Source organism: Pipistrellus kuhlii, unplaced genomic scaffold, assembly GCF_014108245.1.
Source record: "Pipistrellus kuhlii isolate mPipKuh1 unplaced genomic scaffold, mPipKuh1.p scaffold_m20_p_3, whole genome shotgun sequence".
In the NCBI taxonomy this organism is placed as follows: domain Eukaryota; kingdom Metazoa; phylum Chordata; class Mammalia; order Chiroptera; family Vespertilionidae; genus Pipistrellus; species Pipistrellus kuhlii.
This window is the reverse complement of record NW_023425529.1, coordinates 58981936-59009391: the sequence shown is the minus strand read 5'-3', so window position 1 is coordinate 59009391 and position 27456 is coordinate 58981936. Positions and strand designations below refer to the sequence as shown.

General features: G+C 37.1%; 1 protein-coding gene and 1 long non-coding RNA gene across 15 annotated transcripts in view; both read right to left on the bottom strand.

Annotated features, from left to right (window-relative positions):
• The window catches only part of CNOT2 (CCR4-NOT transcription complex subunit 2), a 119602-nt gene that overhangs the window by 82318 nt on the left and 9828 nt on the right, over window positions 1–27456 (bottom strand). For 3 of the 14 annotated variants that reach the window (XM_036455253.2, XM_045588257.1, XM_045588255.1), the window contains exons 1-2: window positions 13479–13721; window positions 9625–9700 (exon numbers count right to left, since the gene is read on the bottom strand). The exons of 9 other annotated variants lie outside the window; for them this stretch is intronic. The gene's annotated coding sequence lies outside the window, so the exon portion shown is untranslated. Of the gene's footprint in view, window positions 1–9624; window positions 9701–13478; window positions 13722–14540; window positions 14548–27456 lie in introns of those variants that run through there. 2 more of the 14 variants (XM_045588256.1, XM_045588254.1) reach the window with 2 other exon arrangements.
• Window positions 23578–24994, bottom strand: LOC123653205. Its single transcript, XR_006742870.1, has 2 exons — window positions 23822–24994; window positions 23578–23618 (listed from the first exon to the last, which is right to left on the bottom strand). It is a non-coding gene; the product is annotated as an uncharacterized LOC123653205 (long non-coding RNA).

Genomic DNA, 27456 nt, shown 5'->3' with positions numbered 1-27456 from the left:
TACTCCCAAATAAAACTCAACAATTTATATATCTCCTAATAAAAGGCTAACATGCTGAATGTCTGACTGGTCACTATGATGTACACTGACCACCAGGGGGCAGGTGCTCAATGCAGGAGCTGCTGTGACGCACACTGGCCATTTACAGAGAAACGGCACCACAGACCTGGCACCCACAAAGCAATACTTAGCTTCCCCCAAGTGGGACACAGGCCCTGTCATCACTTAGGAGCAGCCCACTAAATCGCAGCTGCCGCTGCCAAGACCCCATGGTACAAAATGCAGCCCACAGCCCAGCCCAGCCCAGGAACGGTGGCAGTGGGCTCCAGGTAATGATGTCACATAGCAATGCCCAGCTTCCTCTCCCTAGCAACAAGCCATTTAACAATAAACGGCACCATGGACCTGGCACCCACAACACTCGGGCTTCCCCCAAGTGGGACACAGGCCCTACCACCAGCCCAGAGTAACACCCCATCAAACTGCAGTCAACACTGCTGAGACCCCACGGCGCAAAATGCAGCTCACAGCCCAGCCCAGCCCAGCCCAGAAATGGTGGTTGTGAGCTCCAGGTAATGACATCACATAGCAACTCCCAGATTCCTCTCCTTAGGGACTAGCCTCCTAGCAGTTTCTTCAGCCCAGGAACACAACTTGCTTTATAGCCAGGTGCAAACATTTCACACTTTAACTAAATGTCTGTGAAGCATTTTCCTGTCCTCATCTCACTTGATCCTCATAGAAGTCCTGGAATAGGTAGATAGGAGACTTGGTGGAATCCTATCTTCATCAGCCAGAAAACAGAGATTTAGAAAGCTCAGAAACTGGAAAGAAGAAACGGTGGACCTTGAAAATGACTTCAGGTATTCTCATGCACAGAATATAGTCAAACACTGCTGCAGTTAAATAGTTAACCCTTTGTTCTCCCTGTGTGATCTACAATAATAATCTGCTCGTGTTGATATTTATTGCTGTGTTGCTGACAATTACCTAAAAGAGAAATTGGGGTACTTCACTGAACTGGAAAAATTTTAGCTAAATCAGAAAGCACGTCTAATTAAATATGTTTATTCGTTATCTATAAAAGGCTAAGCTGACTTGCGCATGAGTGATACATATAAAGCTCTCGCTGGTGCCAACGAATGCTTGTGTTTCCATCTGTCACCGTCAATTGTGAATTTGGTTGACACTTCTATTATAGAGAAAGGGCGATTAGCGATATTAAAATATTTATTCTAATAAATTTCCTTTCAATGTGCACAACTTCATGCACCGGGCCACTGATATTTAAAATAATACCACACTCCAGCATAAAACAATGTTAGATTTATAGTCTCAATTATATTATTGATTTTTGGCTATAAAATGTACTATAGTTGATGACATATTATTGCTATATAAAGTAAGATGACATCACTATAGGAATAGGTAGTAGGTACATAGGATTTCTCTGTACTATAAAGAACAAAATGGCAATAAGTCTGCTTCAGATGACCAATGTGATCAGAAAACCATGTTGAAGAAGGGACTGCTATATTACCTGCCAGAGACAGAAGAAATGTTGTGCAGTGGAGAGTGTATCAAAATGACTCCACCGAGATAGAAAAAACTTTATTGCCACTACCATGATGGAAACTGGAATCCTAAATTTGGGACAAACGTCATATTATTCATTTCCATGATATTATTTGATAGAGAAATTGAAAAAAATGTCAAAGATCTAGCAAAACCAAGAATAACTTTTTTCTTTTTTTCTATCCTCAATTTACTATACCTTTTATCAATTATTCCTTTGTAAGATTATAGAAATTATAATTGATATGGCAATAACCCCACATCATTATAGAGTTAACTAAGCTTTATTTATAACAGTTTTTCCTCAATACAACATATTTTGCAAATGTGTTTTTAAAATTATATTTTCTGGTGACACTGGTTAATAACATTATATATGGAAATAAGTTTTAAACTCTTAATTATGCAATTTTTATTTCACACTTAACAAATTTGTTTCAGCATTTTCCTGAAAAAGTTTCCTATGTACTTCAGAGCCCTTTTGTCTCAGAGGCTAAACAAAAACCAACTATTTCATTCATCTATATTTTTATCTGAAAGAAAACTTATATTATTTTTATTCCTTTTTAGGCACATTACTAGAAATATATAATGAGGCAGGAACATCATGCTAATTTGAAATAATAACATCATAGTTTTCTGATTTCAACCTATATCACTTAAGAAAAACTTAATGTAAGTGCAATCCTATAAACTTCGTAGAAATTCTTCTTTTGTGAGAAAGACTATCTTTTATGCTCTTGCCTTTTTTTTTTTTTTTTTTTTTTTTTTTTTTTACCATCAGCTTGTTTTTAAACATGTTTAGTCTTCACTGTGAAGTACAATCTGCCATTGCTTTCATAAAGAGATGGTTAAATAAACACTAGGCATATTTTTGCTTTTATTACACAGAAGTTGTCAAATTTCTTCTTTATAGGTCCAGCTAGGAAATACTTTTTAGGCTTTGCAGGCCATGCAGTCTATCAAAACCACTCAACTTTGCTATTATAGTGCAAAAACAGCCATTTAAAATACAGACACAATGTGGCTATGTTCTAGTAAAACAGGTAGCAGGCAGAATTTGGCCATGGCATCATTTGCTGATCCTATATTATAAAGGTTAAAGTATCTGAATGTTTGTACTGCAAAATGTCCTTAAAGTTAGAATTCTTGTTGTTCTTAGGTTTTCCTACTTTCCCACACTGCTACTTTTTATTACCAAAAGTTACGTTTTAAATGGAAAAGGTGGTCTAATAAATATGGGTGCTTTACAAGTGAATCCTTATATTGTACATTTCCACTGATAAGTGTACTGGTGGGGTCCCTTGGCCTGGCCTGCAGGATCAGGTCAAAACCGGCCCGCCAACATACCACCCTCCTCCGGGGGGGAGGGGAGAGTTTTGAGCGGCATCCCAGATTGCAAGAGGGTGCAGACCAGGTGAAGGGACCCCATTAGTCACAATCGGGGCCAGGGAGGGATGTGGGAGGTTGGCCAGCCAGGAAGGGATCATGGGAAGGCTCCAGGGCATGTCTGGCCCACTCACACAGTCCCAATCGGCCAGACCCTAGCAGCAAGCTAACCTACTGGTCGGAGCATCTGCCCCCTGTGGTCAGTGCACATCATAGCAAGAGGTTGAGCAGCCTTAGCATATCATTTGCATATTACATTTTGATTGGTTAAACAGCCAACCAGCCACTTAGCATATTAGGCTTTTGTTATATAGGACTAGAGGCCTTGTGCACAAAATTTGGGCACTCAAGGGAGGTCCCTCAGCCGGCCTACGCCCTCTCGCAGTCTGGAAGCCATCTTGTGTTGAGCGTCTGCCCCCTGGTCTTCAGTGTGTGTCACAGCGACCAATTGTTCCACTGTTTGTATATTAACCTTTTATCATATAGGATAATATTCTATCATTCTCTTTTGGATTCCTATTGTAGTCCATTATTTGTGATCAATAAATCCCAAAATAAAAATAAATAAAAAGAGAATACACAGGAAAACTTTTAAGGAGATGGAACTATCCCATATGTCATTACAGTGGTAGGTATGATGCTATGCATGTATTAAAATCCACAGAACTTCACAACATAAAGAGTAAACTTTAAATGTACACAAATTATAAAAATCAACCAGAGGATAGAAATACAGAGCTGCATAGCCACCCTGAAGGAGGTATGAAACTAGTGCTGACCTAAGCAATTTTCGAAAAGGGTGTTTCGACTGATAACTATTAAGAGGAAAAAAAGGAACTCTACATAAATACTGTATTCTAGTTGGCAAAGTAATTCCTCACAGGCTATGGGTTAATAATTCTGAAACTGCTATGCATACATACTAAAGAGAATAAGTAAAATGGATGGTGCTTGGTGCCAACTAGGTTTCTCCTAGTCCAAGAGAGAAGTTACAGATAAGCTAGGAGAAAGGCTAGAATGAATTAGTCATGTACCTCTTAATGACGGGATACATTCTGGAAATGCTGTTAGGCAAATATCTTTGTAGGAATACCATCGATTGCACTTACACAATCCTAGATGGCAAAGCCTACTGTATACCAAGCTTTATGATATAGCTAATTGTTCCTAGGCTACAGGCCTGAATGGCATGTCACTGTACAAAACTACATGAGATTAAATCAAGTCCAAGAGAAAAAGATGTAATCAAGAAATGACATAAACACTAGATATACACTGAGTGGCCAGATTTTTATGATCTCTGAATGCATAATAAGCTGGCCACTCATTATATTTGTATCTCAAATGGGTACCAAAAGTATTCTAGACTTTTGCTGGAGATCAACCACCTATTTGCCCTGAGCTTTCTATCAACCAGTGGAAAGGGGAAAACTGATCAGGTGCACGATTTATAGTATCTTTGATATCAAATAAATGAGGTACTTAAGAGAAGTACACTGAGTGGCCATTATCTCTAAACACACAATAATCTGGCCATTCAGTGTATGTTATGCTGTTGGCATTACACAACATACTGTTTTACAGTATACTTTTTGGTAAGTAGAAAGAGTACACTCTAAAATAACAATGAAAAGTATAGTCTAGTAAATACAATACATAAGCCAATAGTATAACTTAATATCAAATAGTATGCACTATATATATAATTGTATGTGCTATACTTTTATATGACTGGCCACAGCAGGTTTGCTTACATCAACATCACCACAAACACTGAGTAATGTATTGTGCTAGGACATTAGGACAGCTACAATGTTGCTAAGCGATAGGAATTTTTCAGCTCCACTGTAATCCTACTAGAGGCCTGGTGCCCGAAGTTCGTGAAAGAGAGTTGGGGGAAGGGGTGTCCCTCAGCCCGGTCTTGGCCTGCGAAGACCCCAGCATTCCTCACTCCACCTCTAGCCAGAGGTTTCTCCCCTCCTTCCGCAAGCCTCTGGGAAGATGCTTGTCCTGGGACCTCCTCAGGGCCCTGGCCCAGGACGCCCTGCAGCTCAGGTACTCAGGTGCTTGGGCTTTCAGGTCTGGCTTCCTCACCTGGCATGGTGAGCATTAGCTGCCATGGGAGCCTTGCCTCAGGAGTTGCCCCCTTGGACCATATTACTTCCAAGTGGGGGAAGGGGTGGCCTCGATGCCAGTGATTTGATGTCTGTAATGGGCCAGCCAGACACCCCCCCCGCCGGCACCACACTGGTCCTATCTGGATTGCTGGCAGGGGGCTTCCAGTATGCGACTGGGGCTGCTGGGCTGTGACTGGGAACTGCAGGTAGAGGACCCCAGTCAGTATCAGGAGCTGGAAAGATCCATTTTTCTGGTTCCTCCTCTGCCATGCGAACACTGAGCTCGGGCCCCATAGGCCCCTTCCCTCGAGGCACAGACTCTGGGCCTGCAGACTCTGGGCTCGCACCCCATAGGACCCTTCCCTCCTGCTGCATGGCCGGCCAAGGCGCAGATGCTAGGCTCGAGGCCCCACAGGCTCCTTCTCTCCCACAGCACAACTATGGCTTGGACGCTGAGCTCACGCCGCCACTGGCCACTCGAGCTCAGCGTCCCACTCCCAGTCCTCTGGCCAAAGACTCCTCCTTTCCCTCCACGGCCAAAGAGCAAATGTAGGACTCCCGTTGGCAGGGTGATGCCTCCAGCATTTGCTATGGGTGCTGCCAATTTGTCACAGAGTAATGGCTAATTTACATATTACTCTTACTATATAGGACTAGAGGTCCAGTGCACAAAATTCATGCACTGGGGGAAGGGGCGGGGGGAGAATCCCTCAGCCTGGCCTGCACACTCTCCCAGTCTGGAAGCCCTTGGGGGATGTCCATCAGTTGGACATCCATAGCACTGCCACTGTACACTCGCAAGCCATGAGCCCAGCTTCTGACAGAGTGGTGCTCCCCCTGTGGGAGTGCACTGACCACCAGGGGGCAGCTCTGAGTTGTGTCTGCTCCCTGATGGTCAGTGTGTGTCATTGCGACCAGTCATTCTGTTGTTTAGTTGATTTGCATGTTAGCCTTTTATTACATAGGATGGGGCCACCATAGTCTATGCAATCTGTAGCTGACTGAAACACCATTATGCAGAGCATGATTGCATGTGGTACTAGATTAGAAAGACATCTCTACTGGTAACAGCTAGCTCTCAATTACAAGGCACTTTAAATATAGATTTTAAATCATTCAGACTATTATAGAATAATTTCACTGATGTCACATGAAAATAAAAAGTTGGTAAAATGTTAGATGATTAACAGGTATGTTGAAATTATATTTTAAAGAAGTTTGATAAAAGGGTATTTTAAAGATTTTTTTGTATTGTAAACAAAGCTTATTTTGAAAAAGCTCCAATTTTTTGAATACTTTCAAACAATTAAGATTAAATTTGTCTTTAATCTTTTTAACAGACTAACAATAATTAAGTTTCAAGAATGCAAAGTAATTTATGTAACATAAGCATCAATAGTGTCTACTCATGAGCAGTAATTTCTCTCAAATTGAGAACACTTTTAAAATAAACTTCTGAGTGCATCAGTCTAAATGAGACAATAAAAAGAGAATAACATATTCCAAGTTGGTTCTTAATTAGAACTGACCACCATATGTGACCAATTTCAATGGCGCTCAGTAAAAGCTAAGTAAATGTACTTAGTCAATATCTTTAAAATCATAGGGTTTCTCAAATTCCAAAACTACCGTATGTCAAGCAACTTTTTCTTAATAGGTAGATTATAATTACAAAAATGTTATGAACTGGTTTTTTAAACTAATTTTTGGTTTGATCATATATATGAAATGTTTTCAAAATTCTGTGTTGATAATTTAAGGTACATGTAAGAACGAAGCATGGGCAGATAGAATGAAAATAAACAAATTTCATTTCCGCCTAGCCAGTGTGGCTCAATGGTTTAGTATCAACCCATGAACCAGGTAGTGGTTCGATTCCTCATCAGGGCACATGTCTGGATTGTGGGCTCGATCCCTAATAGGAGGTGTGCATCAGGCAGCCTATCAATGATTTTCTCTCATCACTTATGTTTCTTTCTCCCTCTCCCTTCCTTTCTGAAATCAATAAAAACATTTAAAAAAAGAATTTTATTTCCCAAATCAATGCCACCCCAATAAATTCAATAAAATATTAAAAAACAAACAACAATTTCAGTTCCACACCAAACTTATCCTGGGAATATTGCCATATTACCTAAAAATAGTTTTTCTGAATGCTTTAATAATACAGGCTTTATGGATCTGTAATTAACATGTAAAATAAAAAGTTGCCTCTATTTATAAATAAAAACAAATCAATACTATTCTTTTGAAATCAATTTACTCTCTGGTTGTCATAATTTCATGTTTAACTTAATTTTGTGTTTCTTCTATTTTCTGTAGTGGTATCATTACTTCTAATATATCTGTGTAGCTCTCCCACAAATATTTCAAGGAGGATTCTATGCACCTTATACATAGAATTCACTATAAGTAGAAAATTTGTCTAAAAGGTCCAACATCTCAATAGTCTTAAAAGTCCTAAATAAAATGAAATGCAATAAAATGCTACTGAACTTAAATGACAAAAGTTCAAAAATATCTGAACAAAGCTCATTATCTTCAATATAATTGGAGGCCAACATAAAGACAATGGGTATCCTTCTAGTCTTCCAGCTGCCCAAAACTACACACATTTATGCAAATTGCTTAACGTCTGTGTGATTCAATGTCTTCATATGAAAATAATATCTGCATAGTCTGGCTTATGACTATATTCAAGTAAGTTTGTGAACTAGATTTATAATATATAAAAATCTCATTTAAATAAAGTTTCTTAATTTAATCAGAACAGACTACCAGATGTGACCAATCTGAATGTAAATGGCCAAATCATTAGTACCAATTTTCTGCAAGTTTAAAAGCTAAAAAAAGTATTAAAATTAATGAAATGTTTTAGAGCCTTTCATTACAATTAGTTAAAAATTCCCAAGTGTTACCAAAGACTGAAGTAGCTATTGCCAGAGCAGCCAGTACCTCTAAAATAAGACCAAGTCATATTAGCCTCACATTCTCCTGTGGAATGGACATACTGGCTCTATTAATTTAACACAGGAAACTGCAAATGGTGACCTATAAGTAAAACTTAAAATATGTAACAACTCCCTTCTTATTTTGCCTTACAAATGGTCATCAAGTATTATTTTATATCAGCAACTGAACATACCACATGTGAACCAGAAATCTGAAAATTCCAACTCTAATACTAACAATTTTTATAGGTACTATTTCTTATCGTGATAATTTCTGTAAGTTATTGGTTCTACCAATAAGATAATATTAAAAGCTGACTATAAACTGTTTAGACTCACCAAATGCATGATTAATTATGCTTATCAAATTACCTCAGAAGAAATATAGCCACGTGATGGGGAAAACTAATGTGGCTTCTTATAAAAACTAAAAAGTTGCTCTTAATATGAATTTAAATCAATTATATATTAAAATACATTTTTATCTCAAAATTAATTATTTGTACAGTTTTCCTAAGAGACTATAAAAGTTTAAGTAAAAAGCAGAATGGAATAATTATAGCTATCATTTGAAGCAGACAACATAATAGTCAGTGAGCACTAACTAATGGACATTTTCCCAATCCCTCAAAGTTTAGTTCTTGTTAAAGACAAAAGGACAACTGGTACATGTTACCTGATGGACATGGGAATGGCCTGAGATGCTCTGCAAAGCACTGGCACATGACTGTCCTGTCTAAGGCACTAACATAGAGATGAGACAATAGACATATCTATAGAGGATACAAATAGGCTAAAGAATTTACATCATTTTTATCACAGGATACTTATCAAAATCAGCTTGTGTTTTTTTAAATATTGCTTCCTCTTCATTGCCCTACTTTAATTAACTGGTCAAGGATGCAACCAGTTCACCAGATGCTTTTTAAAATGCTCTCAAAATGATTCTAATGTATAACTTCCAAGGTTCAGCTTACACAGGAAAGTGAAATTCCAAAAATGTTTTCACCTCAGCATTTAAGTAGTGGGGGAAAAAAGAAAACACTGTAAATCTATAAATTGATTTCTTTTATAAACCAATATGCCCTTTCCTTGCCTTTTCTTCACTCTACCTGAGAAATAATGCTAGGCCTTAAATATTAATATTTAAAGGGGTTTTTAAGCACAAGATCTCTATTGTTGAAATACATACATTGTAAGTTCAGAGGTGGAAAATATTAAAAAGTAGGTGCAAATATTACAGTAAAACTTCTTAAGAAATTTCTAATAAAAAGTTCCTCTAATGTTCAATACTTAGGTTTTTAAATATGCCCATGCTCAACATTTCTTCCTAGAAATGTAATAATAGCTACCATTTGACAAGTATTGGGCACTGTGTACTAAACTCTTTACCTTGTTTCTTTCACTCTGCACAATAATTCTATAAGGTAGATATTACTATCCCTTTTTAAAAATATACATATTTTTACTGATTTCAGAGAGGAAGGAAGAGGGAGACAGAAACATCAATGATGAGAGAGAATCACTGATTGGCCGCCTTCTGCACAACCCCTACTGGGGAAGGAGCCCACAAACCGGGCATGTGCCCTTACCAGAACTGAATCCAGGACCCTTCAGTCTGCAGGCCGACGTTCTATCCACTGAGCCAAACCAGCTAGGGTTCTATCCCTTTTTTAAAGATGAGAAAACAAACTTTGAGAATAAGAAAATTATACAAGGTTAAGAACTAGTAAGTTAGAATTAATAGGGCCAAAATTTGAGCTCATGTCCATGAGATCTGAATCCAGTCTTAGCCATACATTTTGCTCTCTCTCATATATTGGTCCACTAGATATCTCACATGCATCATATGTACATATAATATCTATCATGTCAATTATGGCTTTATGAAAAATGAAGTCATTTCAAGAAATTCCAGTTACGTACTTCTGCTTAAATGTCTCACTACTCTGCTATCAAAAGGAAAAAAAATAGCAAAGGGGAGACACAGACAGACATTAACCAACTAGAAATTCAAAGTTCAGAAAGAACCTGATCAGGTTTAGAATGGCCACAATATCCTTTCAAGACAGCTTTAAAACATAAGCAGAGAAAAAACAGGCATTGTGTCACAAGGCAAATATTGTTTTGATATTGTTTTGTTTAGTTTTAAGGCTGGCAGATTACATTGTTAATCAAGGTTTTTGTATCTATCCAAGTCACAGAAATAAAGTCAGTGTGGCTTATTTATAAACAATTCTTTCAGAAGGGGGCTTCAAAATGCCTTCAGATGTCCACTTTCTATATTTTTATTACCAGCACCTTCATTCAATCCTTAGTTATTTCTCCCCTAAGTGGTCCCCCTTCTTCTATTCCTTCCTATAAGAACTATTTAACAGACAATTTGGTCTGGGTACCAAGCCATTTTGACATCTAGGAGTCAGAAAGATTAGATGCAACAAGCAAAAGAAAATAGAAAAGGAGCCAGTGAGGGAGATGAAAACCAAAGACAATATGTAAACATCTTGAAAGTTTATGGGTTCAAGGAATATTGCAACTGTTTCAAATGCTATTGATAAAAAAATGAGAATTTTTTTATCTAACCATACAGAAGCCACTTGTTAATCTTAAAAGTAATTTTTGTGTGTGTGTGTGAAATGTAGAAATAAACGCAATTATTGGATTGGGTTGACAAAATATAAAGATCTTTTTTTCTCCCCAAGGAGTTTTGCCTTTTTAATAGGAAGAAAATGGGGAACAGCTGAAGGAAAATGTGGGGTTAAGAGGGTGAAGGAAGCCTTTCAAGGTCAGAGAGCTTACAGCATAAAGGAGAAAGCTGATGATACAAGACAGAAGCTGAAGAATTACTTTGAGCAGATGTGGATGAAATTTATGAGAAAATGGTCTTAGGCAAAAGGACTTATCAATGGATACAGATAGTAAATGAGTATAGATTTAAGTAGGTAGATTTATCTAGAACTTTCATAAGTATTGAAGTACTCAGCTGGTTGTTCCTATTTCCTTTTTCTTTATCAGTATTTTATTTTTTAAATAAATCTTTATTGTTCATATTATTACAAATGTTCCTCATCCCCCCCACCTCCATTGCTCCCCTCCACGAGGTTCCCACCCCACCCTCTGCTCTTTCCCCACCTCCCATTGTCCTCATCCATAGGTGCACAGTTTATGTTCAGTCTCTTCCCACACTCCCCTCTCCCTTTTTCCCTGAGAATCATCAGTTCACTCCCCTTCCATACCTCTGATTCTATTATATTCAACAGTTAATATTGTTCATCAGATTTTTTTTAATTCCCTTGGTTTTTAGATTCACTTGTTGATAGTTACGTATTTGTTGTTCATAGTTTTTATCTTTATTTTCTTACTCTTCTTAAAGAATACCCTTCAGCAATTCATATAATTCTGGTTTGGCGGTGATGAACTTCTTTAGCTTTTTTTTATTAGTGAAGCTCTTTATCTGGCCTTCGATTCTGAGTGATAGCTTTGCTGGGTAGATTATTTTTGGCTGTAGATTCTTGCTATTCAACACCTTGAATATTTCTTGCCATTCCCGCCTGGCCTGCATGGTTTCTGTTGAGAAGTCAGCTGACAATCGTATGGGTGCTCTTTTATAGGTAACTACCTGCTTTGCTCTTGCTGCTTTTAATATTCTCTGTCTTTTGCTCTTGGAATTTTAATTATGATTTGTCTTGGTATGGTCTTCTTTGGATTCCTTTTGTTTGGAGTTCTGTGCGCTTCCTGGACTTGTAAGTCTAATTCTTTCACCAGGTGGGGGAAGTTTTCTGTCACTATTTCTTTCAGTATGTTTTCGATATCTTGCTCTCTCTCATCTTCTGGGACCCCCATAATTCTGATGTTGGTTCGCTTGAAGTTGTCCCAGAGGTTTCTTACATTATCTTCAACTTTCTGGATTCTCTTGTCTTCTTGCTTCTGCGGAGGAGTGTCTTCTGGCTCTTTATGTTCCAAATCCTTGATTCTTGCAATCTTCCATTCTGTTTTTAGGACTCTGTATAATATTTTTTTATTTCAGACAATGTATTCTTTATTTCTTGTTGATCCCTTATTATTTCTAGTTGATCCCTTTTCATATCCTCAAAGGTCTTATCAACCTTTTCTAAGAGATTCTTGAAAAACCTTATAAGCGTGATTTTGAACTCTATATCCAGTCGCTTCTTTTCCTCCATTTCTTTTGTTTGTGATCTGTTTCCTTGTCTCGGCATTTTCACAGCTTCCCTGAGTTTGTAGGGTGGCTTTGTGTGGTAAGGTGTCCTATATGGTTCAGTGAGTCAGCCTCCCAGTTACCTGAGGTGGACAGTTTTGGTGTGGCCCTTTGTGGGCTGTGTGTGCAGTCTTGTTAAGCCTTGTTTGTTGATATCACTGGGAAGCGTTGATCTCCAAGTCAACTGGCTATGAGGATCAGAAGTGTCTCAGCTAGGAGGGTTTCTGTATTCCGCTTGAATGGGGCGGAGTCTCGGGGTGGCATAGACAAGCTTTGTTGAATCCCGCACAATTGGTTGCAGGCGCGTGCACCTCTTTGGTATAGGCGCAGACAAGCTTTAGATTCCTGTCTGTCACTCCCTAGGAGAGTCCCATTCACTATGAATGAGAAAGCTAGACACTGGAAGGGCTTCTGTACTCTGCTTGGATGGGGCGGAGTCTCAGGTGGTGCAGACAAACTTTATTCAGCCCCTCCCTATGAGGGTCTGGTTTCTGAGTCCCACAGTAATGGCCGCTGGCTTCACACACCTCTGAGAGATCTCTGCCCACTGCCTGACAGTCTGGCCTCTCCCTGTCTGGGGCCATATATCAGCGCAATAGGGTGGTTCTGTTTTCCTCCCGAACAAGAAAGCCAGCTGAGCATTAGCTGTTCGTCCTCTCTGCGCAGGGAGTAAGCCAGTAGCAAACTCAGCCCGCCCTCTCCGTGCTCCGCAAGCAAGCCGGCAGCGAAGTCTGGCCTGGCGGCAGCCTTTTGACAAGTGCAGTTTTCCACACCTTCACAGTTCCTGAGGTTCAGCGTGCCTTTCTCTTTCCCAGATGGTAGAGCCTCCTCTCAGCCAGCCGTCCGGCTTCAGTGTGATGTTTCCCGTGTTTTTCAGTTCTAAATTCAAATCTGTTGTGGTAGGCTGCATTCGGGTGTCTACCCTATGCCGCCATCTTGGTTTTTCTTCCCTATTTTCTTATTAAAATAATAAGAAATGAGGTCATTGGCTGAAAGTAGGAGAGAACAGAGGATACAGTGCCAACTAGCACTAAGGGCCCACTTGAGATCAATGTTCATTGCTATACTCTTTTCCAGCTCAAGTAGCTTAAGGAAAGCAGTGTTAAACAGAGGTGGATTTGACCAAAGCTTGCAGTAAAATTAAGCATGAGATAGGCAGTACTATTAAGGGTATAGGCAAAGTAGCAATTATGAGGATAGGTAAGGAAAATAGTAAGGGCATATCTTAACCATTTGCTTGCCACAATGGCTTTCTTTTGTGATTCTCAAACACATCGTTAGTTTTCAACTTAAGAGTCTTTATAGTTGCTGCTCCTTTTCAAAGATGTTCCCTGAATCTCAAATGCTAGGCAGTTTCTTGACATTAACTTTTCTGTTTAACTATCTGTCTTCAGAGAAGTCTTTCCTGAAAACTCACAATTTGAATTTTGTCCTCATATGTTTGTCTGTCTCTCCCGACTTAGAATGTAAGCCCTGAAAAAGAGGAACCATGTCTATTCTGCTTATCACTATTAATTTCAGTACCTAAATTGTATCACATAATATATACTCTTTGATGAATAAGTGAACACATAAAATATATTAATACTAAATCCCTTATTAACTTTAATTTTATGAAAATTTAATTTTCCTTAAAAGGACCGCACCAGAAGCATCTTGTATGATTAGAAGAACAAGATCAATAATCAGGTTTATTTTAATTTACTTTAGAAGGTTAATTAAAAAAATATTTTTATTGATCTTTTACAGAGAGGAAGGGAGAGGAATAGAGTTAGAAACATCGATGAGAAACATCGATCAGCTGCCTCCTGGACACCCTTCAGTCCACAGGCCGACGCTCTATCCACTGGGTAAACCAGTTAAGGCTAAAGGGTTAATTTTTATTAAAAGATGGCCTTTGCAAATATTTTTCTCCCAAAGTACATACTTTTAAAATATAATGTGCATTTACTCCCCTTGATGTTTCAATGCAGGACCAGTCCTTTTCTTAAGATTATTAACTGGCTTTCTACATGATCTTTTTGTAAATCATAGTTGATGTATCTTAAGATTTCTAGTATTGATATGATTTAAGTTGAACAAGATCTTAAAAGGAAGGGGTTTAAATAACACAAACTTTGTAAATTTTTACAAATGTTTTATTTATTTTTTAATATATTTTATTGACTTTTTTTTTTTTACAGAGAGGAAAGGAGAGAGTTAGAAACATCAATGAGAGAGAGTCATCAACCAGCTGCCTCTTGCACGACCCCTACTGGGGATGTGCCCGCAACCAAGGTACACGCCCTTGACCAGAATCGAACCCGGAACCCTTCAGTCCACAGGCTGACGCTCTATCCACTGGGCCAAACCGGTTTCGGCCAAATGTTTTATTTTTAAATAATTGTCTCAGTATAGCAGACACTCCTTGTGACCACTACAGTTGTCCAGATGTTCAACCTTTCCCACATGAATTAAGGGGAAATGCTGATCAAAGCCAAAATGATAACGTGCGCGCGCGCGCACACACACACGCACACACGCGCACACACACACACACACACACACACACACACACACACACACACACCCTTGTCAGCAAATGGTTTATGAAAAGGCATTTGAACCAATTCTGGTTAGTGAGACATGAGAGGAAAACTGGTGGTAAGGATTTAGAAAAAGGGGCGCAGGAGGGGAGAAGTCCCTCTTTCGCTCTGCATAGCCATCTTGTAACCAGGATGAGAGCTAGAATTTGGCTCTGTACTAATCACTTAGCTGTTGCATTAACCAACACAAAAACTGCCATTCCTCCAGATATGTGAAAAAATAAATATTCTTTACTGTTTAGTCAGTTGAACTAACAGTTTCCTAGACCTTTAGGCTTATCCAAAACTAATCCTTTAGTAATTTTTAAAGCACTTTATGTAAAGCCATTCCAAAACTTTTATATTTTATTTTCTACACTCTTATTTCATTATTTTAGGTCATATTTAAACTAAAAACCATGTTAACACTGTGTGAAAACAATAGATTCGTGGGCATATTACTAATCTGATAGGGGAAAGGTAGAAGAAAGATTAAACTAGAGTTATTCAGTAGCTATAAGTGCTCAGAATACTCTGGACTACAGGTTCTTTCAACCGTTTGAAAGAACATGTCATTTAAATGGAGATTTGTTAAAAACATTAGTCACAAACACACTCCTGTGTATATATAATAGATTCTGTCTATAACAAATATATATTTGTCTACAGTGGGAAGAGGGGCAGCTAATAAGTCCTATAAAAACTTAAGAGGACATATGATTTTAGGAAAAATTTTTAAAATGAGAGTAAACTTAGAGTCAAACAAGTATGAGTCTATTTAATTTAAACTCCAGTCAAGTGGTAAAGAGAATATAGAAACTATAACCCAGTATATATTGTTTTACTGCTAGTGAGTTGAGAATATTGACAAAATTCCACAGTTAAAAACGTTCACACAATACAGATAAAATGTACCATTTGCTTTATTTGTATAATTGCCAAATTCCATTTTATTATGTACATATTAAGGATAACTACAACACTTTGCTACTTATAAGGGATACTTGTATATACTTGTAAGAAATATTAACTAGACAAATTATTTCAAAGAGAAATTCACCAGAGATTTTGAAATAATTATTCAGAATTAAAACAGCCCAAGATCCTTGATGCTAATAATTATACTTTTAAAATTCCTTCCAAAAATACTTAATGAGCTCTACTGTATATCAGGTAGTAAATAAAGGTGAATCAATGAAAAATGCCCATAAGAAACACACAGCTGGCCCTAGCGGGTTTGGCTCAGTGGATAGAAGGTTGGCCCGTGTGCTGAAAGGTCCTGGGTTCAATTCTGGTCAAGGTGTGTGCAGGAGAAACCAACTGATGTCTCTCTCACATACTGATGTTTCTCTCTCTGTGTCTCTCCTCCTCTCTTCCACTCTATCTAAAATTGATTCAATGGGAAAATATCCTCAGGTGAGGATTAAAAAACACACACACAAAACAAAAACAAAAACAAAAAGAAACACATAACTGAAAAATTTATTTCTGAAATAAAAACTCTATTTGTACACATCCTGGAGTCAGAAATCATGTTTCCTAATTATTCTTCACAGTTATAAAACACTAAATAACACAAAGTTACATGGCAATATTATTCACATCTTTAATAGTTATATTAATTCACTAAAAATGTATTTAATATTTATTAAACATAATTTATGTTTACCTAAAACACATAAAGGCACTAAATTGAATGTGTTGTTAGAGTAGTTCTTAATTTGGCTTCTACAAATCCTCAGTCTATTGATCGAATGCAAAGGGTGCATAAATTTGAATAGGAAAATAATCACATCTTTATTTTATTAATCTCTAATTGAAATTTAGTATTTAACTAAAATGTAAATAAGATGTAATAGTGGTATTACCTACACTTGTGATTTTGTTACTATAAGAAACCACAGACATTTCCATATCACTTTGGTGGCTAAATATCAAATTTTAATTTAGGCTCATTACTAGTTCAAAAATTATTGCATCACTTGGCTCTGTTGATATGCACATTACTGAATTTATTTACTCGATATTTTAAAAACTGTATTCTAATATAATTGGCATCTTTGTAAATATTTAATTTTGCATAATTAAAATATTATTTTGAGAAGAGATCTACATGTATCACCAGAATGCCTAAAGGGTTCATGACCTAAAATAGGATAAGAACAACTGGATTAGAATTTCAGCTCATGGGTTAGGACTCATTAGTGGTTGGCAAACTCATTAGTCAATAGAGCCAAATATCAAAGTACAACGATCGAAATTTCTTTTGAGAGCCAAATTTTTTAAACTTAAACTTGTTCTAAAAATTTCTTCAAAATAGACTCGTCCAGGCAGTGGTATTTTGTGGAAGAGCCACACTCAAGGGGCCAAAGAGCCGCATGTGGCTTGAGAGCCACAGTTTGCCGAGCACAGGGTTAGAAGGTTGTTTATAGAGGGTCACAAAGCGCAGTACTTTTAAGAACTGGAAAAAGCCTCAGATCACAATTTGGTCCGGTGGAAGCATCAAGGTCACTCACACAACTTAGTAGTGACAGAACCAGAGAAAAGAGAATCCAAGTTTTTTGCGCATAATACAAAGCTAAATCAACTTAGATATGATTTGGATATAAGAAAGCAGGACATGACAAAGACAACTCTGCAAATAGATGGCAAAGGTTATTAGGAAAAGAAATAATTCAAAAAGAGCTAATTTGAAAAAAGGATGGGTTAAGGTATTAAAGCATTTTGAAAATGAATTCTATAGCATGACATGCCAATATCAATGCTGAAAAAGACTAGTGAGAAAACAAATAGGTGAGACTTTCTTTGCATAATGAATCCATAGAAACATTCCAAACATCTGAATATTCCCAGTTATTAATATATTAAATAAGTACTCTCTCCCATTTTTCCCTAAAACATGCACTTCATCTGTTTTTTTCCACTTTATAGAGAGACATGGGTAAAGTGAAAATTTTACTTTCCTCCTGATCTACGATAAGTGCAATAGTAAGGTGTTGGTTTCAAATAACAGTTGGTGTCAATGTCAAGGAAACAGAAAGCAGGAACTGTGAAAAACTGAAGTCTGTGAACAGCATAAAGAAATTGTTGCTACTATACTCAAACCTAGCTAATTGCTACCAAGAAAAGAACTGTCATCTCAGAATTCTAGATGGAACAAAAGTAGCCTTTACAAATGAAGGTGGCATTGGTCAGTTTGACTCTAGAGTCTAGAGCACATGTGTCAAACACAAGGCCCGCGGGCCAAATCCGTCCCGCCAGGCCTTGCAATGTGGCCCGCACCGCGCTGTCATCACTGCACTCCGCTGCGTTTCCATCACAATGACAGTTTATGACTGTTCAGTAAACTATTCGGCCCGCGATTTAGGCTGGATTTTAGATTTTGGCCCCTTCTCTGATTGAGTTCGACACCTCTAGTCTAGAGCATCATCGTCCTACGCACCAAAAGGTAGCTGGTTCAATTATGGTGAGGACACATGCCCAGGTTGTGGGTTTGATCCCTGGTCGACATGGTACTTGAGCCTCTCTCTCTCTCTCTCTCTCTCTCTCTCTCTCTCTCTCTCTCTCTCTCTAACTCTCTCTCTCTCCCCCCCTACTTCCCCTCCCCTTCCTTCCCCTTCCTCTCTCTCTAAAATCAAGGTAGATGGATGGATGGATGGAAGTGAAATCACACAGGCCAGGTAGCTCAGTTGATTGGTCTTGATATGCCAAGGTTGTGGGTTCAACCTTGTCAGAACACATACAAGAATTAATCAATGAATGTGTAAATAAAACAACAAAATGATGTCTGTTTGTCTCTCTCTCCCTTACCTCATCCCTTCTACTCTCTCTAAAATTTATGAGTTAAAAAAAAAAAAGTTTTTCTTTAAAAAAACGAAGGTGAGATAAATTTTCAGATGAAACTAAAATAATTCATCATGAGCAGACTTGTTCTAAAGGAAATTGCTCTGGATGAAAACAAAAAAATGCCAGTAGAAAACTTAGAATTTCAAGAATAAAAAATATCAAAAATGGCAAATATGTGAATACATGTAATAGACCAGGAGTTGGCAAACCTTTTCTATAAAGAACCAGCCAGATAGTAAATATTTTTAGCCTTTGCAGGCCAAATAGTCTCTGTTGTTACTAACCAATTCTGCATTAAAGCACAAGAGAAACCTCAGGCAATATATAAACAGGTGAGATGTGACTGTATTTCGGCAAAACTTTATTTACCAAAGAAGATTGCAGGCCAAATTTGACCTGTAGTTATAGTTTGCCAATCCCTGTGACAGACATTCTCTTCTGTTCAAATTCTTTAAAATAAGTATGATAATTTAAAACAAAATTTACATCGTCTGAAGAGGATTCAAACCATGTAGACAATCACTATCCTGCCCTCTTACTACCAAATTAGTTTCCTTACTAGGTTGTAGTTTTTCTGCAAGGAATTTAAATCATATATGAACTTAAGAATGTTATGTATACACTCTTCATAATCTGGTAATTTAATTGTATCTTCTCAACTAAACAACCAGTCCTACATATATAAGGATTTTTTTTTTAAAGTAAAGAAAGCAGCCACTCTTAGTATCATAATTCAGAACAACTGATAAATCTGGGGACTTCTGGCATTGCAAAAGAAACATAGTGCATTTTCAAACTATGGATTCTAATACCGGGCCATAAAAATCAACCAGTGGGTCAAAAATATGATATTTAAAAACATGATATCTATCTATCTATCTATCTATCTATCTATCTATCTATCTATCTATCTATCAGTTTAACTGGTAACTATGACGCTCAATGCAGGAGCTGCCATGAGGCACATTGGCTATTTAAAAATAAATGGCACTACGAACCTGGCACAACAAACCAACACTCAGCTTCCCCCAAGTGGGACACAGGCCCTGCCCGCCACCACCCCAGAGCGATACCCCACCAAATTGCAGCCAACGCTGCCAAGACCCCATGGTACAAAACGCAGCCCAGAGCCCAGCTCAGCCCAGAAATGGTGGTTTGGGCACCACGTAATGCCGTCACATAGCAATGCCCAGCTTCCTCTCCCTAGTGACTAGCCTCCTTGGAGTTTCTTCAGCTCAGGAACACAACTTGCTTTATAGCCAAGTGCAAACATTTCACATTTTAATCCCAATGTCTGTGAAGCATTTTCCTATGCCTCATCTCATTTAATCCTCACAGAAGTCCTGGTGTAGGTAGATAGGATACACGGTCGAATCCTATTTTCTTTTCATTAGCAAGACATGAATAGGGATATTAAAAAAATATTTCTTCTAATTAATTTCCTTTCAATGTGCATGAATCTATGAACTGGGACACTAGTATAATATAAAGTATCTGAATGAATCTTGCAGTAAGGTGATTGTTTTCTGAGCCTTTTTCCCCATCATACACAAGTGAATGAACTCACCCTGGCTCCACACTATGGATCCTGGTTTAAGGGGGGAAAAAAAAAGAAAAGAAAAAAAAAAAGTAAAAGTCTCTAGAAGTATGCTTGAGCCAGAATGATAATGAAAAAAAAACAAAACAAAACAAAAAAAACTACACACACAAAATCACAAGCCATGAAGTCAAAGACCTAAAAAAAAACCCCCCCCCCCAAAAAAAAACCCACTTAGTTCTGCCATTCATTAGATATATAACCTTGGAGAAGTTATTTGTACAAGTTATTCTATAGAACACTTATTAAAAAAGGAAAAGTTTGACTTACTCTGTAGAGTGAAGAGAATATATGAGATTACTTTACCAGGAGCAAAAGCCAGAATCCTTATGATGGCTTACAAAATCTTTCCTGACTTGCCTCTGGTTCCCTACCTTTTCTATACCTATCTCCCCTTCTTTCCATTTCACTCCAGCCACAAAGATTTCCTTGAGATTTTCCAATCATAAGATATCAAATACTATGACACCCTCTCTCTCATGACATTTGCTCTTTGTTGTCTTCCCTTCCTGGAACCCGATTCTTCTGGATATACACAGAATTGCTGCTTTAACACAGTCACAATCACCTTCTAGAGGAGAAATTCCATGACCAGCCAATTTAAATCTGTATCCATATACAGGGTGGGACAAAAGTGAGTATGTGAAACACTGTTTATTCTTGTGTTATTTATTAGTTATTGTATTATTTTACACATGAGTAACTATAAACCTACTTTTTTTTTTTTGCCACACTGTATATATCAAGCCTATCAAATTTGTGGCCAGTGGGCCACAACGAATATTTTTGTGGCCCAGCCAATATAATGGTATGTAAGAAATGTTTTAATAAAAATTTTATAACTTTTACAATATCCTGTTACACATAATTATTAATAACGAACTATGTTAGCTAGTGACTGATTACTATAATCGTATTGCATTCATTTCCCTTACGTGACTTAAGCACAGGTGCAGCTTTTCTCTCCACTAATACTAGCAGTGTATATTTTAGCAGCCAATTGCTACATCATTAGCCTTGGACTGACTTGTTCGGTGTGCACAACAGCAAATATTTCGCTTCTGAAGAACAAGAAAAATAGATTTGTGTTATGCTTATTAATTTGTGTAGTTATTCTGTGTCTGGTAAGTTAATGTCCAAGAAAAAATATTAATTTTTATTAAAATGTTCTATTAGCCCTAATGAGTTTGGCTTAGTGGATAGAGCGTTGGCCTGCAGACTCTCAAGGGTCCCAGATTAGATTCCAGTCAAGGACATGCACCTTGGTTTCAGGCACATCCCCAGTAGGGAGTGTGCAGAAGATAGCTGATTGGTGTTTCTCTCTCATCAATGTTTCTTAACTCTCTCTCCCTCTCCCTTCCTCTTTGTAAAAAAATCAATAAAATATATAAAATGAAATGTTCTATTATTTTAACAATTACTCATTTACTTCAGCCCTTTGTATTCAACATATCTCTTTGAAATAAACCTACATTTCTATGAAAATTGAAGCTTCTGTTTTTGGGGTTCCACATAAACCTTGTTTATTTGGCTCGTGTTAGCCTTTCAGCTTAATATGCTTGGTGTATATACTTCATACTCCCTTGGTCTCTTCTCTCTATACCCCTAACCACTATCTGCCATACCATCTTTTATTTTCACTCTGTACACTCTATATTCTCTTAGAATAGTACCTGGTTCATAGAAGTTAAATAATTGCCAAATGAATGAATAAACAACATATAGAAAGTACCTAATACAGTACTTTAACATTATTTTGCCTACCCCCCTCCCATTAGTAAACAACTTATTCTTTTTTTATTTTTATTTTTCTCATTTGCAAACAAATTATTCTTTACAAATTCACCCATGAACCGAAACCGGATTGGCTCAGTGGATAGAGCGTCGGCCTGTGGACTGAAAGGTCCTAGGTTTGATTCTGGCCAAGGGCATGTATCTTGGTTGTGGGCACATCCCCAGTGGGAGGTGTGCAAGAGGCAGCTAATAGATGTTTCTATTTCATCGATGTTTCTAACTCTCTAGCCCTCTCTCTTCCTCTCTGTAAAAATATCAAAAAAACATATTAAAAAAAATTCATCCATGAATATCAAACTGAAGCCCTCCAGATAGCATATGCTTAAAAAAATGGTAAAAAATAAATCCAATTTAACATTTAACCTAACATCTTATCTACATTTTTAGTGTTGATACAGTAAATTAAATTAGGCAAAAATCCTCTTATCCATTTATATTATTTTATCCAGTCTGACCTGCTTTGTGCTCAATTTCGGTGTAGTACTTCTTTACATTAGTCTCACTTCATATTCGTGTGATATTAAATACTTATCCCCCACCCCTGCCAGGAAACGAAATGATTTGAGAGGGGATCAGAATAAGGATAACTGTCATTTTATTCCTATTCTTTTTTATGTTGAAAATAAAGGATATAAACAAAATACACATAGAACACAAAATAATAAAAAATATTCACTCTTCAGAAAAAAAAAAAAAATACAAACAGCTTCAAAATTCAGGACTTTCCCCCCACACACAACTGTTATCAGTGTCATTGACAATAAAATGAAAAAGACAATTCACACATAACTGGTGAGAATATAAATTGGCACAGCCTTGGTATAAGAGAAAAGCAAATAAATATTAAAAACTTTGGAAAGCCCTAACCAGTTTGGCTCAGTGGATAGCGTCAGCCTGCGGACTGAAAGGTCCCAGGTTCAATTCCGGTCAAGAGCATGTACCTTGGTTGTGGGCACATCCCCAATGGGAGGTGTGCTCAGGAGGCAGCTGATCGATGTCTCTCTCTAACCGATGTTTCTAACTCTCTGTCCATTTCCCTTCCCCTCCATAAAAAGTCAAAAAAATATATATTTTTAAAAGTTTTGGAAAATAACCTTTCATACATTCAACAGATACTTGCCAGTCCCTATATGAGGCTTCAAATACACATCAGTGAGCAAGACTGATCTGATATATATGATCCAGTGATGGAATGAAGAATATAACTGAATAATGTTATAAATCAAAGGAACTTAACTTCTTTTTCTGTGCTAATTGACATATCAGAAATAAAGATAAACTTTTTCTGAAGCAGTGTTAAAGCTGACAGTCAATTTTATAGAAGCGAAAATACTATTTTTGCCATGGCTTAAGATTTTAGCATACGCATTGGCCCAAGGCTAGCATATGCAATTAAAAGTAAAAGCCATTTAACTATACAATTTAGAATGTACACTATTCTGAAGAATGAATTCTCTAGTTACTTTTAATTTCGGCAAAAAGCCTTTATTAAGCCTTTTCCAAATGTGTTTAAAAATTTTATTTTTTCTAGAAACAGTCAACATAATGAACATAAATCATATTTGACACCTTAGCTTAGGGGTGTCGAACTCAATCAGAGAAGGGGCCAAAATCTAAAATCCAGCCTAAATTGCGGGCCGAATAGTTTACTGAACAGTCATAAACTGTCATTGTGATGGAAACGCAGCGGAGTGCAGTGATGACAGCACAGTGCGGGCCACATTGCAAGGCCTGGCGGGACGGATTTGGCCCGCGGGCCTTGTGTTTGACACATGTGCCTTAGCTTAACAATCATCATTAAAACCATCAAAAATTACAAAGGGACATATCTTGACCAGGATATGCAGATTTCCTAGAAGTTACGTTTTATATTATAAATGTAAGTTTTATAAATAAGTTCTAGCTATGAGTTGTCTTTGTCATATTTTTAATTATTTGCCTGATATGAAAAAACCACCTGAGGATTCAGGGTAGCACAATTCCAGTTTCTAGAGTTTTAGTATGTTTTTAGAAGAAAAAAGAATTTTATGTGAAAGCAGCTTTTTAATATGAGATTAATCAGCAGACTTCACAAGCACTTATCAGTAACTAGATTTTACAAGGGTTCTTTCAATGTACAACAATCATTTTCCAAATTCATAGCTCTGTGATTCATTTTCCTTACTTTGCTACTGCAGCTAAATACTTAGTACTAGTCTGCTTTCCTAATACGGTATTTACTCTAATGCTTCAAAAGGTTCAGTAGGCATGCGTTCTTAAGAGATTTGAGAGGGGGAAAAACAGTTATTCACATTATATACACAAAGAACAAAGAATAGTTTCAAACTATTGCACTGACATTCTCAATGCTCTAATTATAAATTACAAATTAATTTCATTTGTAAGGAAAAACAGGAATGACGTCACCAAAAATGTCTGGCTAACAATGATAAAGAGAAAGCACACAAATACCACTACAAAAAATTAGAAGAACCCAAAGAATATTTACAATCATTCAACCTAATAACAGAATGAAGATGAGATCAACTACCTGCTATACCTATCTATATATATATTTACACACAGAAAATCAGGACTCCAGCAAGCAAAAATATCCAATATCAATTGGCTTATTCTGATGAAAATAGCAGAATCATTTTCCCCTCTTCACATTCACCTCTCCCCCAAATCCAATAAGCCAGATATTTAATTTAATAAAGGGCAAACCACATAAATGCAGCAGCACCTCAAGGTAAAAAAATGAATAAATGAATCACACAACTTAAGAAATTACTAGTTTCATTACAACCACTAATAATAAGGCAGCATTACCATAACACTCTCACACACTTTACAGTTAACCAAGCACTTTTACTTTCATTACTTCAATTATCAGCAGGAACACTATGAGGTATAAATGACTAAAAAGCTGAGATTCATCAATATTAACTAGTGGCCACATGCACGAAATTCATGCACATTAAAAGGGAACTATATAATAATTAGAGAAAATATTTTAATGTTGCTATTTGTCCTTTATAACAGAAGTGTCAGAGATGAAAGAAAATTAGTAAAATGTAAATGAAAATCTCCTTCCTGTCAGAGTCTGGGGCACAGTGTGGGACCTAGAGTTAAGTCCCCACCCACCATCCTCAGGCTTCAAAAAACGCAGGAGACCCAGACCTGGCTGGCCCCACCCCCATCAAGCCCACCAGGCTGGGGGGCGCAGCCTCAGGTTCTCCAGCCCAGCGCCGGCAGAGGAATGGGGAGGCAGTGCAGCCTCAGGTCCCCCAGACCCAGTGCCGCAGAGCACAGGCTGAGGTCCCCTGTCAAACACCACTGGGCAGGGGATGTGGCCTGAGGTCCCACCATCAAGCTCTGCCTGGTGGGGCACAGCCTGAGGTTCCCTTTAAGCCCTGCAGAGTGGGGGGCAGGGCCTGAGGTCCCTCATCCCAACCAGGCGCCATGCAGCCTTAGGTCCCTAATGTTTGGTAGTGACGTTATGGCATCTTGGCTAATTTGCATATTCCTCTATTATAGATAGATAGATAGATAGAGTGAAAGAAAGAACGAAAGAACAAAAAGAACGAAAAGAAAGAAAGAAAGGGAAGGAAGAACGAACATAGCCAGTAAATTCACGGAGTCTAAACTAAAAACCATCTTTTGAATCCAAGTCTTTCCAAAATAATATAGTATTTCTTCATTAAAAATGAGCATATACTCAAATGTAAATAAATGACCCAACTTTCTCAACTTTCAATAATAAAGTGATAGTAGCTATGTTAAAAATGTCCTCTAAACTTCCTCCAGAATTTTGGAATATTTACTCTGCATAAAGGTAAAAAGAGATGGGAACCAAGTCTGCTAAGAACCTATTTCAGGTGTTTTATGAGATTGTATTTAATTCTCTAAAAGCTTAAAAGGAAATATTATTTTCATTTTAAGGATATGGAAAAGAGGCATAGAAAAAAAAAACTTGCTATCGATAGTGCAACATTAACTCAGGCTGTAACTGGTTGACACAAGTCTGTCTGAATCCCAAGCCAATGCTCTCCCCATTAGATTGTTAAATGCCTCTTTGTGCCATGTACCATGCAGGCCAAGTGCTTCAGAGAGTAATGCTAAGATATATTTATGTCACTCAAACTACTGCATAGTATTTAACACAATGTCATCTAAACAAAATTCCTGGTAGGAAAAACATGTCTAGGTTCTTAAGAACAAACTTGCATTCTTCCTTACATTTACAAATTTGAAACCAAAAATGAGCACAGTGCACTCTATGAAATAAATTGTGGTAATTCTCATTTGGCTCAGAAGTTCATCTTTAAGTAGCAAGTCCCACTCAAAAATATAAAATAAAATAAAGAAAACCTCACAACAACCTACAAGAGCCTTTTATTCCTGTCAAATCTATGAGTTTAAGTATTGTTGTTTATCCATATTTTTTGAATGAGAAAACCTAAGTTTAGAAAAGATAGGTCACACAGCTAATTAAAAGCAGTGCAACGGTAATTCCAATTCCATAGCTGATACCGAGACTTCAACAACATAATGTAAAATCCCAACACAATATAATTATCTTTAATAGTTATAAGTAGCTCCATTTTGTTAAGTCAAAAAGGAACCAAATAAACAATCAGGTAAGCTAGGCAAATCCAAGTCATCACAATAGAATCATTTACTTTTGCTAGTAAAAAATGCTTTTTAATGCATGCTATTCAAAGTAATAATTTGCTCTAACTGCATTCTTAAGGAATCAATTCCTTTCACTTAAAAACATGCATTTGAGTTCTCTTTTTTTGCATGTCAGAATTAACAAATAATGCTAGCAACCTAAAATAAATGCATAACTAAGGGTTATTTATATAGTATTGTGAATAACATGTACACATCTTAGCATTACAAAATGAGCACTTTTAATAATATAAAAGTATCAGCTCCTATGAACAATTGTGTTGTTAATTTAGAGTTTTTGGCATTATTCTAATTTACCCAAATAATGTTAAATCTCAAGTCTGTAAATAACGTCAAAAAACAACATTCAAACTTTGCCTGCCCTGTAACTTGTGTAATGCATTCCACCCATTAATGTAAAACTTTGAACTAATAGCACTTGTTTATATATGTCACAAATTCTCTGGAAAACAGAAACTAGAGTTTCAAAATTATACAGTTAACAAATAAAAATAAAAATAAAAAACCCTGCCAATATGAATACAAAATACTCACTGTCTAATGGAGAGAAAATAATTATTCAAGAATTTCACAAATACACTATATTACACCTGCAAGCTTGAAATTTTAATTATAAGTTAACTCTGGAATCTAACATTTGCCCTGAAGCACAAATTTTATTATCACGTGAACTGTTAAAATAAAATTTTGGTTATTACTTATAATTTAAAAACGTTTCCCACACTTTGGC